Here is a 17,579-nt window from a genome sequence, read left to right as displayed (position 1 = left end):
GTTATAAACGTTTATAAGTGTTATATCTTTAATTTATAGTCAGGTATTAACTGAGAAAGTGCTGCGCATTTTTAATAAGTTTTCACAGTAAGTAAAAACACTTGCTGCAGCTGAACCAGAAGTTCGCAATAATCAGTGCTGTCACCTTGTGGCGCTCGGCAGAAGGACGATCAAGTGAGCTGTGGAAAGTGCGGTGTGTATCGTACACGATACCATGGGCCAGAGAAGTTTTTGCTGCATATGCCTCCGAGAATAAAATAAAACCTGGAGGATATATACATGATACCTAGGGACTGAAGAGCAATGAGGAAATCATAGACAATGAGCAACCTCATCATGAAGAACGGGTAGATGAAATCAATATAACTTTCATTCAAAACTAGACTGTGTTTCCAATGAGACTGGCTAACACGTTTACCAAGATACATATCTTTCGCCGAACAAAAAAAAAAATAAATAAATAAATAAAATGGTACAAACGGTTGTGTTCTGTAGACTGTGGAAGATACAAAGTATTACTGACCACGTTTTCTTTTCCAGTGAAGTAAATCCAAAGTAATCTACTAGAGTGTTGCTTTCGAAAATCATTTTGCTATTGAAGATGAGATCTCAGCTTTTAGAATGGATGAAAATCATACGACCGTCATCTAATGTCAAGACGTTCTTTTCCAAAACCTACAATTTCACCACTACCTGAAAATAAATGATATATTTCCAAACCAGTTCAGAGACAAAAGACGTAAGTTGACTCTTGAATGGTTGTGTCAGAGATGTTTCGTCTATTAGAAATATCTCTTACTGAAACGGTTTGCTGTAAATGACATACAGAGTTTACCTAAATGTGGGATACTGATGGCAAAGATAGTGATGGTGATTTTAGAGGTACTTTGAATATCAGTGTTCCCCGTATCAGGATAACAGAAGATGGCATAAACTGAATATATATAACAAAATCACTGTACACAAAGCCAAGACCCATCACAATACTGAAAGTAGATAAAAGGTACATTTATAACGACATGTGGAGCAGAAACGACGAATAAACCATTGAAAGAGACACGTTTTATTTTTCATGTGAGGGGTAACATTTATTAAATGCGTACCATGTGTACGTTTCAGGTTACAAAAGTTGCTCAAGGTGATGACCATATGCATCCACAAAAGTCTGGTACTGCGCCAGAGATCCCATTTCACAATTGTTCGCAGCAGTTTTCCCATGGTGAACCACAGAATGTTCAGCTGCCCTGATACAGCTCAGGCACTGCTTAAAGCGTTCCCAGCCATGACAACAGTAACTTCTTCAACAATTTGTGGCCCAAATTTTTCACAGAGCAAAAGTTAAGTATTATTTGGCTTAACTATGACAAAAGTGGGTTATGTTTCTGGGGAAACCTGCAGTTACTGGAAGGCTTCAGATACGTACAGATAATTAGAATTGATTTATAAAATTGCAAACGTTTCTAGGAGCATACATGGTATCAAGCCATAATTTAGGTTGGGGTAGTCCATGCAGTTGTGCAAAGCCACTGTGTCAGGGTGGCATAATGGTTAGCGTCTGCCAAGTGAGCATGAGATCCTGGTTCGAATCCCAACTTTTATACAAATTTTCATTTGTCGCTTTTGTCTGCATGTATACATCATAGGTGTGTGAAGGTTGAAAAGGTCTGTGGAACCATATTGTTTCATTAAAGCACCTATGCCAGCGCTTAAGGCAGGATCACCCATTGTGTTCGATGTTGAGGTGCTATTCTAGTACTGATGGAGAGCCTCTGACGTGGTGTTCCAGTTTAGAGAGAATACCAAGTGGGCTAAGGCGTGAATGTGAATTTGAATTGAGGAAGATGGTACGCCAGTCTAGTCTGTCCAGTTATGCAAAGCTACTGTGACAGGACGGCTTCGTAGTAAGCGCATCTAACTAGGGAGCAGGAGATCCGGGTTCTTAGTACAAATTTTCATTCGTCGTTTGTCTGGAAATATACGTTATAGAAATGTCAGACTTGGAAGGGTCTTTGGAACGATGTAGTTTCATTTGAGCATAATTTATTAGTCAGAAGTTTTCTGGCTCCTAGAGGCACATGTTTATTCCAACATATCACACCTCAGTTGAAGACATAGTATGTATTGGGTGACTCATAAGGTGGAGTGAGGCAGAAACGACAGACGCTGGAATCCGATTGCAGCAGTCTTGGGAAACTGCACCACTTTAGTTGACCTTTCTTCTGACTGACTGCCATAATAAAAGATCAACCTGTGATCTGCTAGCCAAAACTGTTTTCCCGATTATTAATTATTACTGAATTTACATTCAAATTTTGTTGAAAAAAACATGGGAGAACCTCTTAAAACTGATTTATCATAAGGTAATCAGAACATAATTTTACTAGAAACTTTTATTAGACAACTGAATATGTGGACTCCTGGCCTCTCGTCTCTTCTAGGGTACCTAGGAAGCTGTTTTCTCGGATAACTAGATCACATAAAAGCAAATAATATTAATGGAGATTATTACGATAATTGAATTGACAATACTTTACTTTCGGTTCTACACGATGGGTCGCAAGCAATTGGCGACATGCAAATAATCACTGTCCATTGATATATACAACTTCCATGTAAGCTAATCACTCAAGTTCGTAAGTTACTGCTATCGTTAATATCACTGCAGCTCTTGTAATACGCGTCTTCTACTAACCGTCTTCTAATGCCCGTCTGCTAGTGCGGCCGAGGCTAGCCGGCGCGTCGCTTTCATTCTCTTCGTGTGTAGAGGCCGCTCCTGTCGTGGTGACGTCCTAGACAGCGTGCTACTGGCTGACGTCGTCTCACAGCGCTCTCTGCTGCATCGTTCTTGATCTTCGTGCCGGCGCTCGTCGTTACGCCGGAACAGCACTCATAGAGAAAGCCGAATCACATCGTTTGTCAGCGGCAGCGTGCTGAATGAAAGACTAGCGAGCTGGTTCGCGCCAAACAGTTCAGAGTTACCAGAATGAGATTTTCACTCTGCAGCGGAGTGTGCGCTGATATGAAACTTCCTGGCAGATTAAAACTGTGTGCCCGACCGAGACTCGAACTCGGGACCTTTGCCTTTCGCGGGCAGAGTGAAAATCTAATTCTGGAAACGTCCCCCAGGCTGTGCCTAAGCCATGTCTCCACAGTATCCTTCCTTTCAGGAGTGCTAGTTCTGCAAGGTTCGCAGGAGAGCTTCTGTAAAGTTTGGAAGGTAGGAGACGAGACACTGGCAGAAGTAAAGCTGTGAGACCGTGCGTGAGTCGTGCTTCGGTAGCTCCGATGGTAGAGCACTTGCCCGCGAAAGGCAAAGGTCCCGAGTTCGAGTCTCGGTCGGGTACACAGTTTTAATCTGCCAGGAAGTTTCAGTTCAGTGTTAATTCGAAGGGAATACACATAATTTGCTAAGTCAGAGTGCAAATCAAAGTTCGGGAATATGCCAGCAACGTGGATTTTTATTGAGTTTAGGGGCGTGTAATTAGGAGTATGAAATGTAGCTAGTATTTGCTACTCAGTTTCAAGACAAGAAAGAATTGTATTTTGACGAATAATAGTGATTATAACATTGAATGTGATTCCTGTAGGTGTACACATTCTTATGCTTCATTATAGTTCAGTCTGCTATACTATTTGAAGAAATTTTCATAATTAAAAATAGCTGATATCCATAGAAATTAAGTAACACATTATGTTAGTGAGAAAGAACCGTGGCTTCTTTCATTGTATTCCAGTAAAGCCTCGCAGCAAAAGCAGCGGACTCTGGATCTACGTGGTACCTCTGTGATGGTACGACGACCTCCCTTGCAGACGCCAGGTTGATGGAAGTGTTAGGGATTCTGTGTTAGGCTTTGACGTGGCAAGGAACAACGAGGACCTTTGCATATCCTACTACTCCAGTACAAACGGAGACTGTGAAGTGTCATCTGTAATACGGAGAAGAGAATTGCGTTAATGATTTATATTTTGAACCGATTCAAGGTTCGCCCCAAAGTACATTAGCTGATAATGAGGTCCCTGGGAGGTAAAATAGTGACGGCAGCGGAGCAACAAATGGAGAAAAAGACAAGACCCACAGAAAGTCTCGAACAACATATGGTTTATTAAATTTAATTGATGAAGGGAGAAAATTTAAAAAGGCAGTAAATGGTTAAGGCAAAAGGAATTAGAGCATGAATGGCTGGAGCAGAAATGCAGACATGTAGAAGGCAGTGGGACAACAGGAAAAATATTTGTGACATATAGGAAAAGTAATGAAACCATAGAAGAAAAAAGTAGTTACTGTATGAACATCCAAGGATCAGCTGGAATTTCAGTAATAAACAAAAAAGAAAAGGCTGAAGGTGGATGTAAAGGAAAGCAACTTCAAACCAATGTTATGGTGGAAAGTGAAGAGAAAGTGGACGGCATGGGTGATGTTTTATCGCGAGATAAATTTGTCGAAGTACTGAAAGACCCGAGTCGAAATAATATAGCTGAAGTAGAGGATATTCTCCCAAAATTATTAAGATTCTTGCCAAAATCAATCTTTACAGAAATGTTACATGCGATATCATGATGTAAGACAGGGCAAATGCCCTTATACCATCAAGAAGAATGTAATAAATCAATTATGGAAGAAGGCATGGACATGCAAGCTGAATAATACTAATACATCTATTTACAAAGTCATAGCTGCTTAATACTGCGGTGAATTATTTACTCAGAAATGTAAAGATTGTTAGTTGTTGACTAGGAAAAAGATAAATTTGTATTTCGGAGAAATGTACCAACACGCGAGGCAATACTAGCATTATGACTTCGATTCAATAAAGGCAAACGAACATTAATACACTAACTTTTGTAAATTTAGAGAAACCTTTTGTCGGTTATAAATGGACTATGCTCTGTGAAATTCTGACGACAGCAGGGATAAACTACTGAAGCGAAAGTTTTCTACGAAGTGTACAGATACAGACCTGAGTTACAGGAGTCGAAGGACATGAAAGGCAGCGCCTGAAAAAGGAATCGGGTAGGGCAGTAGTTCATCCTTCACGATATTCAATCCGTACAAAGAGCACGCAGTAAGACGTATCAAGAAGAAATTACAAAGGAACTATAGTTCAAGGAGAATAAATAAAATCTTCAAGGTTTTCCAGTTACTATGTAATTCGGTCACAGGTGACAAAAGTTTTGGGAGATTAATTGGACGGTGTAAAGCGACATCCTCCTCTAGAATTAATTTCCCTCAACAGTAGTAGTCGATACCAGAAATATGTTTCGAATTTTGAGTGGGTCAGTATTATCTCAGCTGTTTGTCTGAAAAATTTCATATAATTTTATTCATAATATGTTATATTTCAAGCTTTATTTTCAATGTTAACAATCGATAAGTTCTAGCTCTGAATGTACAGTTAAAATTATCTGTTTTTAGAAACATTTGAAATTACGGATTATTTCGCACACTTAAAATTTCTATTATTAATTACGAAATCTAGTACTGTTTATTATGTTTATTTCTAGATTCATTTATGAAGTAATAATCTAAACTAGCAGAAATTCATTCGTCAAGCAAAATTGTAAATCCTTTGGAATATTGTTATTATCGCAGAGTGAAGTAGTAGTATGCATGCCTTTGATGTGATCGGACGTATTTTTGTATTTTGGGCGAACAATGTAATTTCGGCTTTGTTAATGTGAAAATTCAAAAGACTGTGCGATACTCAAAAATGTGACAAAATAAATTAATGTAAAAACAAAAACTCTGCAACTGCAATCTTCCAAATTATGTAGATCAGTTGAACCATGAGAAACTGAAATGTGAGGAATGTAAATTAATGTAAAAACAAAAATTCTGCAACGCCTATCTTCAAAATTATTTGGACAAATTGAACCATGAGAAACTAAAATGTGAGAATTTCAGCTTCAAGTATTAGACCCCTAGACAAGAACAACTGGAGTAACTCTACAAGAAAAGATACGTAAAATGAATAGTTTATTGTAATCTTACTCCTGTCAAATCTTCAGAAAAGACGTTGTACATGGGTGAACAGTAGCAGCAACTAGAAAGGAGTGGGTAGATTACAACGGAAAAGATAATATTTTATGAGATGAAAATAAACTGAAGAAACACAAGGTTAGGTGAGTGTAGTAGAATTAAATGAACTATTTCTGTAGCAGAACAATCAACTGTAGCCGAAGTAGAGACATATAAAATGAATACTAGCAACAGCAAAGAAAGATTTTCTGAAAACTTTAGATATAAATTTAGGTGTTATGATTTTTCAGCAAGTATGTCTCTTGAATGCAACCTTGTGTGGAATTGAAACATGGGTGACAAGCATATAGATAATACAAGAGAAAAGAAGTTTTGGAAGTGTGGTGCTACAGAATAATGCTGATGATTATAAGAGACTCCCAATGTTTCTTGACCAGCCAAAATATCATCGTGGGAAGATATTTTGCCCTATAGCAGGGATTTTTTGCAGCCACGAGATTCCTACTGAGCAAAACAGTGCTTTCGCCTGAGTACCAAGTCACTCAAGTCCCTGAAGTGTTAACTGAATTTAGCCCTAGGTTCTACCTGAGGGATAACGCGCCACGGAAATCTCACGCGTGACTTGAGTTCGACCGATCAGGATAAGAAATTTTCTGAACGCCTCCTGGTATGTTTCTCTTACTGGGTACACGAGGTCTGTGATGACAAAAGGAAGGAAGACTTGCTCGTATGAACACTGGGGACAAGTTTATCGAACTGAACTGATACTTAAAGGACATTTATTCACAAAGTGGAGCATGCTTCTCATCCTCATTAAGCATGGTGAACATAGGAAATATGTAAAATATTAACAACACGATTCCGTACTAGCATACTGTTTAATACTCGTCATTCATTGAGGATTAGGATAGGTTAGGGATGCAACATGGACGTACATACGCTCTAACAAGAATAATAATGATAATAATAACATAATAATAATTCCTGCAACTACCATCTGTATGCCGACGACATCCAACTGTACATAAGTGCAAGCCCCAAGAACATTGCTGACGCAGTAGCGAGTATGAACGCAGATCTTTGCTCTGTTTCTCGATGGGCACAGAACCTAGGTCTGAGACTAAACCCCAAGAAATCCCAGGTCTTACTTATATCTCATCCAAAGTTAATCAGTCGGTACTTTCGCAAAACTGTCCCTCAAATACTCCTCAATGGTACCCAACTACCATACCAAAAATCAGTAAAAGACCTTGGAATAATCTTGGATGAACACCTAAACTGGGATAAACAAACAGTCACAGCTTGCCGTAAATCGCTCTCCTCCCTACATGCAATTCAAAAATTTAGAAAAATATTTCCAACCCCTGTTAAACAAAAATTAGTCCAAACACTAGTCTTGCCTAATCTTTACTACTGTGATGTAGTTCAACACGGCACAAATAGTGATAATTCGAGATGCCTCGAGCTAGTGATGAATGCTTGCGTTAGATACGTGTGCAATATACGGTTGTATGATCATACCAGTCCTTCATACTCCCAGCTAGGTTGGATACGCCCACATAAGGCACGCGATCTCCACACGCTGTGCTTACTTCATCGATTTCTTAGCCACTGGTGCCCCCAATACTTATCTTCCCACATTAAACACCTATCATCATTCCACAACCGCAATACCAGATCGGATACGTCTAGCATCTTGGCTGTACCTTTACATAACACAAAATCTTTCTCCGTGTCGTTCTCCATCTCAGCCATACGACTATGGAACGCGCTCCCCTGTGATCTGGGTCTTATCCAGAACCACTCAACATTCAAGAGGGAACTCAAGACTTACTTATTAGGGACGGTATAGCCACCATTGTTGTGCCCCTCTCATCTCTTTCTTTCTCCTCTCCATCATAGCTTCGAATTTTACCATTCTGTTTCTCTTCCTCTAACCTATCTACCTCTTCTATATCTCTTTCACCCCATTATATCGTCTTATGTCTCTGCTTGATGAGAATAACTCACAAGCTGCAAGAATGTAACGAGAAAATTCCCAACTAGCAATAGGACTGACATTCATAAAAGAAAAATATGTTTACTTTCATATACATAGTCATTACTATTATTATTATTATTCTTGATTGTTATAATTATTTTTTGATTATTATAATTATCATTGTACTACGTTTATAATCTCTATTTTTTTCTTTAACATTAATACTGTATAACATGTTATATGTCCTTAATGTTCTGTAGAAACTGAAATTTGTTGAATCTGAGTATGCCTGGTTAGGTGTAAGAGAGGGCCTGAATGCCCTAATCTTGCCAGGTAAAATAAATGCATAAATAAATAAATAAATAAATAAATAAAAAGAAAGATGACGTACCACGAAAATATTATCCGAATAGGATGGAAACCGGTAAATTTGATGTGTATGTGCAAACAAATCATTTAAGTTTCATAAAAATTTGATTATTTATTCAAGAGAAATACCTCCACAAACTGAGCAAATCAATAACGTTTCGATCCGCCTGTGGCCTTTATGGAAGCAGTTCTGCGGCTTGACGCTGATTGAGAGAGTTGTTGGATGTCCTCCTGGGAAATATCGTACCAAATTCTGTCCAACTGGTGCACTAGGTCGTCAAGTTCCCGCCCTTCTTGGAGGGCTCTGGCCATAATGCTCCTAACACTCTCTCTGTTGGGAAGAGATCCGGTGATCTTGCTGGTCAAGGTACGTTTTGGCGAGCAGGAAGAAAAGCCGTTTGGAGGCGGGAATTATCTTGCTGAAATGTAAGCCTGGGATGGGTTGCCATGAAGGGCAACGAAACGGGACGCAGAATGTTGTCAATGGTCCGCTGTGCTGTAAGAGTACCGGAGGTGACAACCAATGTGGTGCTTCTATGAAATGAAATGTCACCCCAGATCATCAGTCGTGACTGTCGGGCCGTAAGGTGGGCGACAGTATGGTGGGTATCCCACCATTGTCTGAAGCATCTTCGCTGGTCATCGGGGGGTCAGTTCGAAGAGAGACGATTCTACTCCATGCAATGAGATACTATGCTGTCGGGTAATGCCTCCGTGTTGTGTGTGTGTTTTTACTGTCGCAGAGTGTATGCAAAGATCCAGACATTCATTGAACAACCGAAGATAACACTCATCACTTTCTAGCAAAAGTTGACTCATCAAAACTGGCTTGTGCCTTGCAGCAGAAGGAGACACGAAACTCAGTCGAAAATAAGATGCCTGAAGTCAGTCATAACCGTGTAAAGAATAAGTTCCGCTTCATCTGAATCTCGTAAAATGAGAGCAAAATTATACTCGTGTGAAACATACAATGCTTGGAGCAAATGACTTTAAAATTACAGAAAATTACTATCTCGTAAAATCTGAGCCAACACTCATCCAAAATCGCTATTTAAGTGTGCACAGGAGCGGCATATCATGCGTACTACAGATCAGCGACTCTTCTACGACGGACTGACTCGATACAAAGTCCGACCCGCCCCGCCTCCGTGCAGTTATACCGAAAAAACTTTGAGGTTGCGAACTGACCAATCAACAAGACGACTTTTCAGTCGTGCCAGACGTCCTCTCTAATCAGAATACAGGACGAACGACGTCTGTCCGCTCGTCCTCAAAATTTTCCATCGGTCTAGTGTCTAAAATTTGACCAGTCGGGTCCCTGGCGCCTCGGACTGAAGGAGCCTATGGCGAGGGCACCCGTTAAGAAAACCTGCACAGAGAATGTCCTGCTTGAGTGAAACTCAATTGCCGTTCTCGGGCGTCTGCTGCAATGCTGAGCCGAGACATTCCACCTAAATTCACCGAGTTGCATGCTTTTGACGTTGCTTACACATTCAGTCCTCCCAGCGATCACACATACTCAGAACAGGTTTTTACAGGTATCCGGAGTGCTCAATGACAAATGTAATGGAAATTAAAATGAAACACACTCAGTTTCGGTTCCCATCGTGATCTTCATCCCTGACGTGAAGAAAATATGAGAGACTATAGGCAGAGGAAGTACTTGTTGCAGAACCCCATAAAAATTATATGGAAGGTGGATTGAATACCGCCTTTCGGTTAGATGTGCAGATTAAATACGTAATGAACAAGTTTCACATGTTTGTAGGGACTTGGTGAATAGGAAAACGCGGTAGCGTTCCCGGGTTCGATTCCCGGCAGGGTCAGGGATTTTCTGTGCCTCGTGATGACTGGGTGTTGTGTGATGTCCTTAGGTTAGTTAGGTTTAAGTAGTTCTAAGTTCTAGGGGACTGATGACCATAGAGGTTTAGTCCCATAGTGCTCAGAGCCAATAGGAAAACGTTTTGCAGCCAAGATGGCTTGGTATTTTGTTGTATTTCACAATGACCGGTTTCGACAAAATCTTGCTGTCATCATCATATCTCCGGAAAATTGTTATTAACAGCTATACATACCAGCAGTACATTGAGAACATCTTCCATTACACACTAGCCAAAATGGTGTCGTTTCCTGTGAGTAGGAAGTTCAAAAATGGTTCAAATGGCTCTGAGCACTATGGGACTTAACTTCTGAGGTCATCAGTTCCCTAGAACTTAGAACTACTTAAACTTAACTAACCTAAGGACATCCAACACATCCTGCCCGAGGCAGGATTCGAACCTGCGACCGTAACGGTCGCGCGGTTCCAGATTGTAGCGCCTAGAACCGCTCGACCACCCCTGCTGGCTGAGTGGGAAGTGTTGTCATTGTATTCATGGCATTTAGGCATGTCAAGAAGAATTTTCTGAAGATCGGATGGTGAAAGCAAGATCCTGCCGAAACCGGTCGCTGTAAAAGAAAAAAAAAACTGATAATACTGAGCGATCTTGGGTGCAGAAGATTTTCTTATTTACTAACGAACAAGTTCTCAATGAAATCGGGTAAAAAGTAAATCATGACCCAACATGAATATAAGAGGGAATAGCGCAACAGGACGCACTCTGAGACATCAAGGAGTAATTAATTTGGTAATTGTGGAAGAGAAAGGATTGATTAAAGTAAGAACGTTTTACTGTAGGTAGATGGTACTAGCTATGCAGAGATGAGGAGACTTGCACATCACATGCCAGTGTGGAGACCTGCATCATAATACTTTAGAAAATGCAGTTTAACCAACAGCTGATTTATTTGACATGTATATCATTCTCCGTTTCCAGACAGGACATCCTGAATGGACGTCTGTCACCACTGAAATTTTAAAAAGTTTCAAAGAATTCGGTGTACACGAAAATATAACTACAAGAAGAAACATGGCCGCAAAATACAAGTGTATACTTACAAGGAAAAACAGATCAGTTAAAACGATATCCCATTTTCCTTTGAAACTGGCACAACATCGACGTTGTCGGTGAAACCATCCAAGTAACTATCGTAACGCGTCCTTGAAATGCTAAAGAACATATCTCACAGTGCGTCAGGTCAAGTAGACAATGTTCTATAGAAGAACGAGACGAACATAATACTGCCAAAGTACCTGACGAAACCATTTAAATGCTTTACAGTACTCTTTGTACTGAAGGTTACAACAACGTTTGCAGCGTCTGGGTTTTTGGTGGAAATAGCTGTAGCAGATTAGCAGTGGAGCTCCGACTGGCGATATTCCCTAGTAGATCACTCAGCTGATGGTCTTCCATCCCAGGAGTCGGACTCCGTCTCTTCTTCAGGTGTTTCGTAGCCTAGTAAGAAACTGGTTTACAAATGGGACTGTAGGTAAGCCACAGACAACGAAAGTCGTGGTAATCTGGCGAAACATATATCCAGAAATGAACACATAAATTCAGAGATAGCTCTGTAACAAGCGGTCATAAATCGTTCCACACGTAATGTAGCCCTTGGGCGAGCATGCTTGCTGTACGACAAGCTGGAAGTACACAAGATCACTCACGAACCCATCTTGAGTATGAAGACCAGTCCCCAGAGAGAGCACAGAAATGAAATAATAGGTATCACTATAGCTAGAGAACTAACCATGGGGTCACACTAACAGCAACAGGGGTCATCAAAACAGCTTGCTACACTAAATACCGGTCTGCCGCGCTGGTATCTCGATGTACGGACGTAGCACTAACGCAGTCGCAACCATCGTAATTGCGGAGTGCTTCAGAAACATCACGAGTGGTTCTCAGACGACTAAACCGATGCAGTTCCCAGGGCAACGAGAAGCACTAGCCAGTAAATGGCGGAAGTGCCGTACACTGAACTTCGCGATGTTGACTCCTCTACAAACTGGAGACCTACTCCCCATGTTATTTAAAGGCTCGGTCGATGAGCTACAGTGCACTTCCGCGGTATGCGAAAACGCACCGTTTTTTTTTTTTTTTTTTTTTTTTTTTTTTTTTTTTTTTTGTCGTCAGTCTACTGACTGGTTTGATGCGGCCCGCCACGAATTCCTTTCCTGTGCTAACCTCTTCATCTCAGAGTAGCACTTGCAACCTACGTCCTCAATTATTTGCTTGACGTATTCCAATCTCTGTCTTCCTCTACAGTTTTTGTCCTCTACAGCTCCCTCTAGTACCATGGAAGTCATTCCCTCTTGTCTTAGCAGATGTCCTATCATCCTGTCCCTTCTCCTTATCAGTGTTTTCCACATATTCCTTCCCTCTTCGATTCTGCGTAGAACCTCCTCATTTCTTACCTTATCAGTCCACCTAATTTTCAACATTCGTCTATAGCACCACATCTCAAATGCTTCAATTCTCTTCTGTTCCAGTTTTCCCACAGTCCATGTTTCACTACCATACAATGCTGTACTCCAGACGTACATCCTCAGAAATTTCTTCCTCAAATTAAAGCTGGTATTTGGAATTAGTAGACTTCACTTGGCCAGAAATGCCTTTTTTTTGCCATAGCGAGTCTGCTTTTGATGTCCTCCTTGCTCCGTCCGTCATTGGTTATTTTACTGCCTAGGTAGCAGAATTCCTTAACTTCATTGACTTCGTGACCATCAATCCTGATGTTAAGTTTCTCGCTGTTCTCATTTCTACTACTTCTCATTACCTTCGTCTTTCTCCGATTTACTCTCAAACCATACTGTGTACTCATTAGACTGTTCATTCCGTTCAGCAGATCATTTAATTCTTCTTCACTTTCACTCAGGATAGCAATGTCATCAGCGAATCGTATCATTGATATCTTTTCACCTTGTATTTTAATTCCACTCCTGAACCCTTTTATTTCCATCATTGCTTCCTCGATGTACAGATTGAAGAGTAGGGGCGAAAGGCTACAGCCTTGTCTTACACCCTTCTTAATACGAGCACTTCGTTCTTGATCGTCCACTCTTATTATTCCCTCTTGGTTGTTGTACATATTGTATATGACCCGTCTCTCCCTATAGCTTACCCCTACTTTTTTCAGAATCTCGAACAGCTTGCACCATTTTATATTGTCGAACGCTTTTTCCAGGTCGACAAATCCTATGAAAGTGTCTTGATTTTTCTTTAGCCTTGCTTTCACTATTAGCCGTTACGTCAGAATTGCCTCTCACGTCCCTTTACTTTTCCTAAAGCCAAACTGATCGTCACCTAGCGCATTCTCAATTTTCTTTTCCATTCTTCTGTATATTATTTTTGTAAGCAGCTTGGATGCTCGTAGCCAAACTAAAAGGGGTGAGAGGCGGAACCGTTCCTGCTGTTCTGACCGTCTGGAGCAGTAGAGTTCAGCCCCTCACGTTGGGTGCCCTGAAGTTGCGAGAATTCTCAGAGGGCGACAGAACTGTGTGTACTTCCCCCACCGCGTGGCTCCGAGGACGATTTGTAATAACGGCCAGAACAGCAAGCTAGATTCGGCTATCTTGGGCGGTTTCTACATTAATTAAATGCGGAATGCTAAAATAAACTTGCCCCCTCTGACCGATGGTCCTCTACGTAGACAATACGTCGGTAGTGTCTTTAGACTTAAGTTCGATTAATTGTTAATTAATTATTCGACTGGTCGAAGTTAGGTATTAGTTTACCCGGAATTTTGTATGGAGTTCGAATCTCGTGTTCAGAATAATTTTATTCCTCTCCTTTCCACTGCGGCGAGGACTGCTCTGAATAGATGCTGTGGCCTTGATACGTGCTCGACAAAGTCACTGCAGTACACATTCGGTGATAAACAATTACCGAATATCCTTTCAAGTGGCAACTGAAGTGTAGTAATAATCTTAACTAATGTCATAGTAACGTTACGGAAAGGCTCTTGGTCATGGAACGCCCTGAGTGCCTGCTTGTGTTAAGTAACTATGCGTGTCTCTTCTAAGTTTAACAGAGAAATGTATGAAGACACACCTGTCTCACGACGTGTGTTTTCGTTCAGATCTGCATGAGAGTCTCGTTTTTCCACGTCTCGAGTCTCCATGTTTCGCTGTCTTTATTAGAGTGGCGGTTGGAAACATGCAAAAATTGAGGGAATGGTGGTGGCTGACGTGTAACATGATGCACTATTCGTACCCATATTCCATACAGATGCTAATTTCAACACTGGGTGCTGAAAAGTGAGACAAAAACACATTCACACGCACACACACACACACACACACACACACACAGACGGTTCTTTACTGTTCAGGCAATCTGTGAGGTAAGATACGCAGAATAACTGGTTTCTTCAGCGGACGGAGGAGAGAAGGGTCGTGGCGAAAACAAAACGGAAAGAGTAATAATGAAAGAAAGGGCAAGCAAGCGCCGCGGGGAATTTGAGCAAACGCTACACGTAACGGATGGGGTGCGGCGGCAGCGCGATTCGTGCTCATAGCCGGCGTGCCTTTCTTTCAGTCGACAAACAAGCCTGCTCATTAAAAAGCTCTCGGGCTGCCGCCACTCAGCGCCGGCCTCAGATCAAACAAACCAAGTGAGGGAGGAAACAAACGAGCTACGCTGGGGGAGCGGTGCGGGCTGCGTGCTCTGCCGGCCCGCTGCCGCCGCCGCCGCCGCCTCTGCCACCGCTGGCCGTGTGGGCTCGCCACTTGCCATCTGCCGGGTGGCGCCGGCGAGCGAAAAAACATTAATCACCGCTGCGACCTGCCGCCCTTCCCGTCTGCCATTTGCCCACCCTCTGACAGCAGAGCAGCCGGTTGGCGCGTGGCTGAGGGCTCGCCATCCGCTCTCAAATGGAGTGTTCGTTTACCTCGTACCGCACAGCGATGGGGCAATTGTAGTACGAATTGCTTGCTGACATTTACTGCTGTTATGTAGCTCGAATAAAAATAAAATAACTTCGTGATTGACAGATTGCAGCGATAGATGGAGTGGGGAGCGGGGGGAGGGGGGGGGGGCTTGGACTGGTGGTTTCCCACCAGCCACTCTAATATTTTAGAAGAGACAGCGATTTTCAGAGGCCTACAAATATCTCCTGTGCTTACCTTGAACAACGAAACAGAACTGAGACACAGGAATATTTTAGGAAATTTTGACTGCCTGTCCGGATATCCCAATGTTCTAAAGTTTCAACAATGTATTTTGGAGCGAGTAAAAACTTTTACTATTTATAAATTCTCCATTGGCGCTCACATTGCGTGAATTGATATTCATATAAATATTAAAAGTAAGAAAGAAAGAAAAATTATTAAGAAAATATTTTTTTTTAAATCTTATGGGACTTAACTGCTAAGGTCATCAGTCCCCAAGCTTACACACTAACTAACTAACTAACTCCGTCGACAGGCCGCAAGCGACCCATCGGGACCATCCGACCGCCGTATCATCCTCAGGTGAGGATGCGGATAGGAGGGGCATGGGGTCAGCACACCGCTCTCCCGGTCGTTATGACGGTTTTCTTTGACCGGAGCCGCTACTATTCGGTCGAGTAGCTCCTCAATTGGCATCACGAGGCTGAGTGCACCCCGAAAAATGGCAACAGCACGTGGCGGCGGGATGGTGACCCATCCAAGCGCCGGCCACGCCCGACAGCGCTTAACTTCGGTGATCTCACGGGAACCGGTGTATCCACTGTGGCAAGGCCGTTGCCCAAGCTTACACACTACTTAACCTAAATCATCCTAAGGACAAACACACACACCCATGCCCCAGGGAGGACTCGAACCTCCACCGGGACCAGCCGCATAGTCATGATTGGTTCAAATGGCTCTGAGCACTATGGGACTTAACTTCTAAGGTCATCAGTCCCCTAGAACTTAGAACTACTTAAACCTAACTAACCTAAGGACATCACACACATCCATGCCCGAGGCAGGATTCGAACCTGCGACCGTAGCGGTCTCGCGCTTCCAGACTGTAGCGCCTTTAACCGCTTGGCCACCCCGGCCGGCCATAGTCATGACTGCAGCGCCCTAGACCGCTTGGCTAATCCTGCGCGGCTAGGAAAATATTAGGCCCCAAAATTACTGATGGAGAAACTTACAGGCTGAGAAGTAATAATGAAATAGAAGAGAACGCAGACAAACGAAGAGTTAAATTTTATGGGCACATTGTAAGAACGGCACCCACTAGGTTGACAAAACTAATATTAGAATTCTACAAAAACAGAAGTAAGGCCAAAACTGAGCCAATTGAATGGATCGTTGCGATTAAAGAGGATCTTAGAGTAACCGGTATAACTCAGACAGATGTGACATATAGAAAAACAGTAAGGCAAAAGATATCTGCTTGGAAAATTCACCGGCCGCTGTGGCCGAGCGGTTCTAGGCACTTCAGTCCGAAACTGCGCTGCTGCTATGGTCGCATCCTGCCTCGGACATGGATGTCTGTGATGTCCTTAGGTTATGTTATGTTAACTGGGGACCTAGAAACGACGGAAAGGCAGTGGTCAGCAACCCCACAACGACTACCGCAGTCCACTTCACCCCTCCGCCACTCCATACCGAACCCAGGGTTATTGGGAGGTTCGGTCCCCAGTGGACCCCCCAGGGAACGTCTCACACCAGACGAGTGTAAACCTTATGTTTGCGTGGTAGAGTAATGGTGTTGTACCCATACTGTGGGGCAGTGGGTGGAATAATTGTTAATGTTCCGATTATTTATTTAATGCTGTTGTTTGCTGTTCTCAACACTGGCTCTCCAACTACAATATTGGCAACCAGAAAGTGATTAGCAAAACGTGAAGCCTGTAATTAGAATTCGTAGTGCCCACTTCATCTGAGAAATACATTTATAGCTAAAGCTTATAGCTCCGAGGAATTAGGAGATTGTCTGGGATTCATAATCAAAAACCATTCTCTCTAAAATGTTCACTATATTCTGAAAGTCACTGACCAAAGAGAATACACACAATCCAACTACCAGAGCAGTTCAGAGTCTAATGCGCTGATGTAACTATAACTGTTCAAATTAAATGTTTAAGTGAATGCTCGCCATAATTTGATGATAAAGTTCATCAAATGCCACGCTAAATAATGGTAGAATGTCTGTCCTGCGGCGGCAAGTGAAAATACGACATACGCAAACTGAAGATAGATCATTAAAGTCATCCCAAAACTAACACTTCACTCGAAAACGATTTCATGGTTACGCGTATCCCGAGTAACTTATTAATGCATCCAAGGCTGTTTATATCAATGATACCGACGCGACGCGACTCCCGGCACAAGTGGTGCGCTAATCAGCGTCTGGAGAGAACTGGGGCCTTTTTTTCTCGCGCAGCCTTCTTACATAT

This window comes from Schistocerca nitens, chromosome 5, assembly GCF_023898315.1.
Source record: "Schistocerca nitens isolate TAMUIC-IGC-003100 chromosome 5, iqSchNite1.1, whole genome shotgun sequence".
NCBI lineage: Eukaryota > Metazoa > Arthropoda > Insecta > Orthoptera > Acrididae > Schistocerca > Schistocerca nitens.
The sequence above is the reverse complement of the archived record's forward strand: the minus strand, read 5'-3'. Positions refer to the sequence as shown.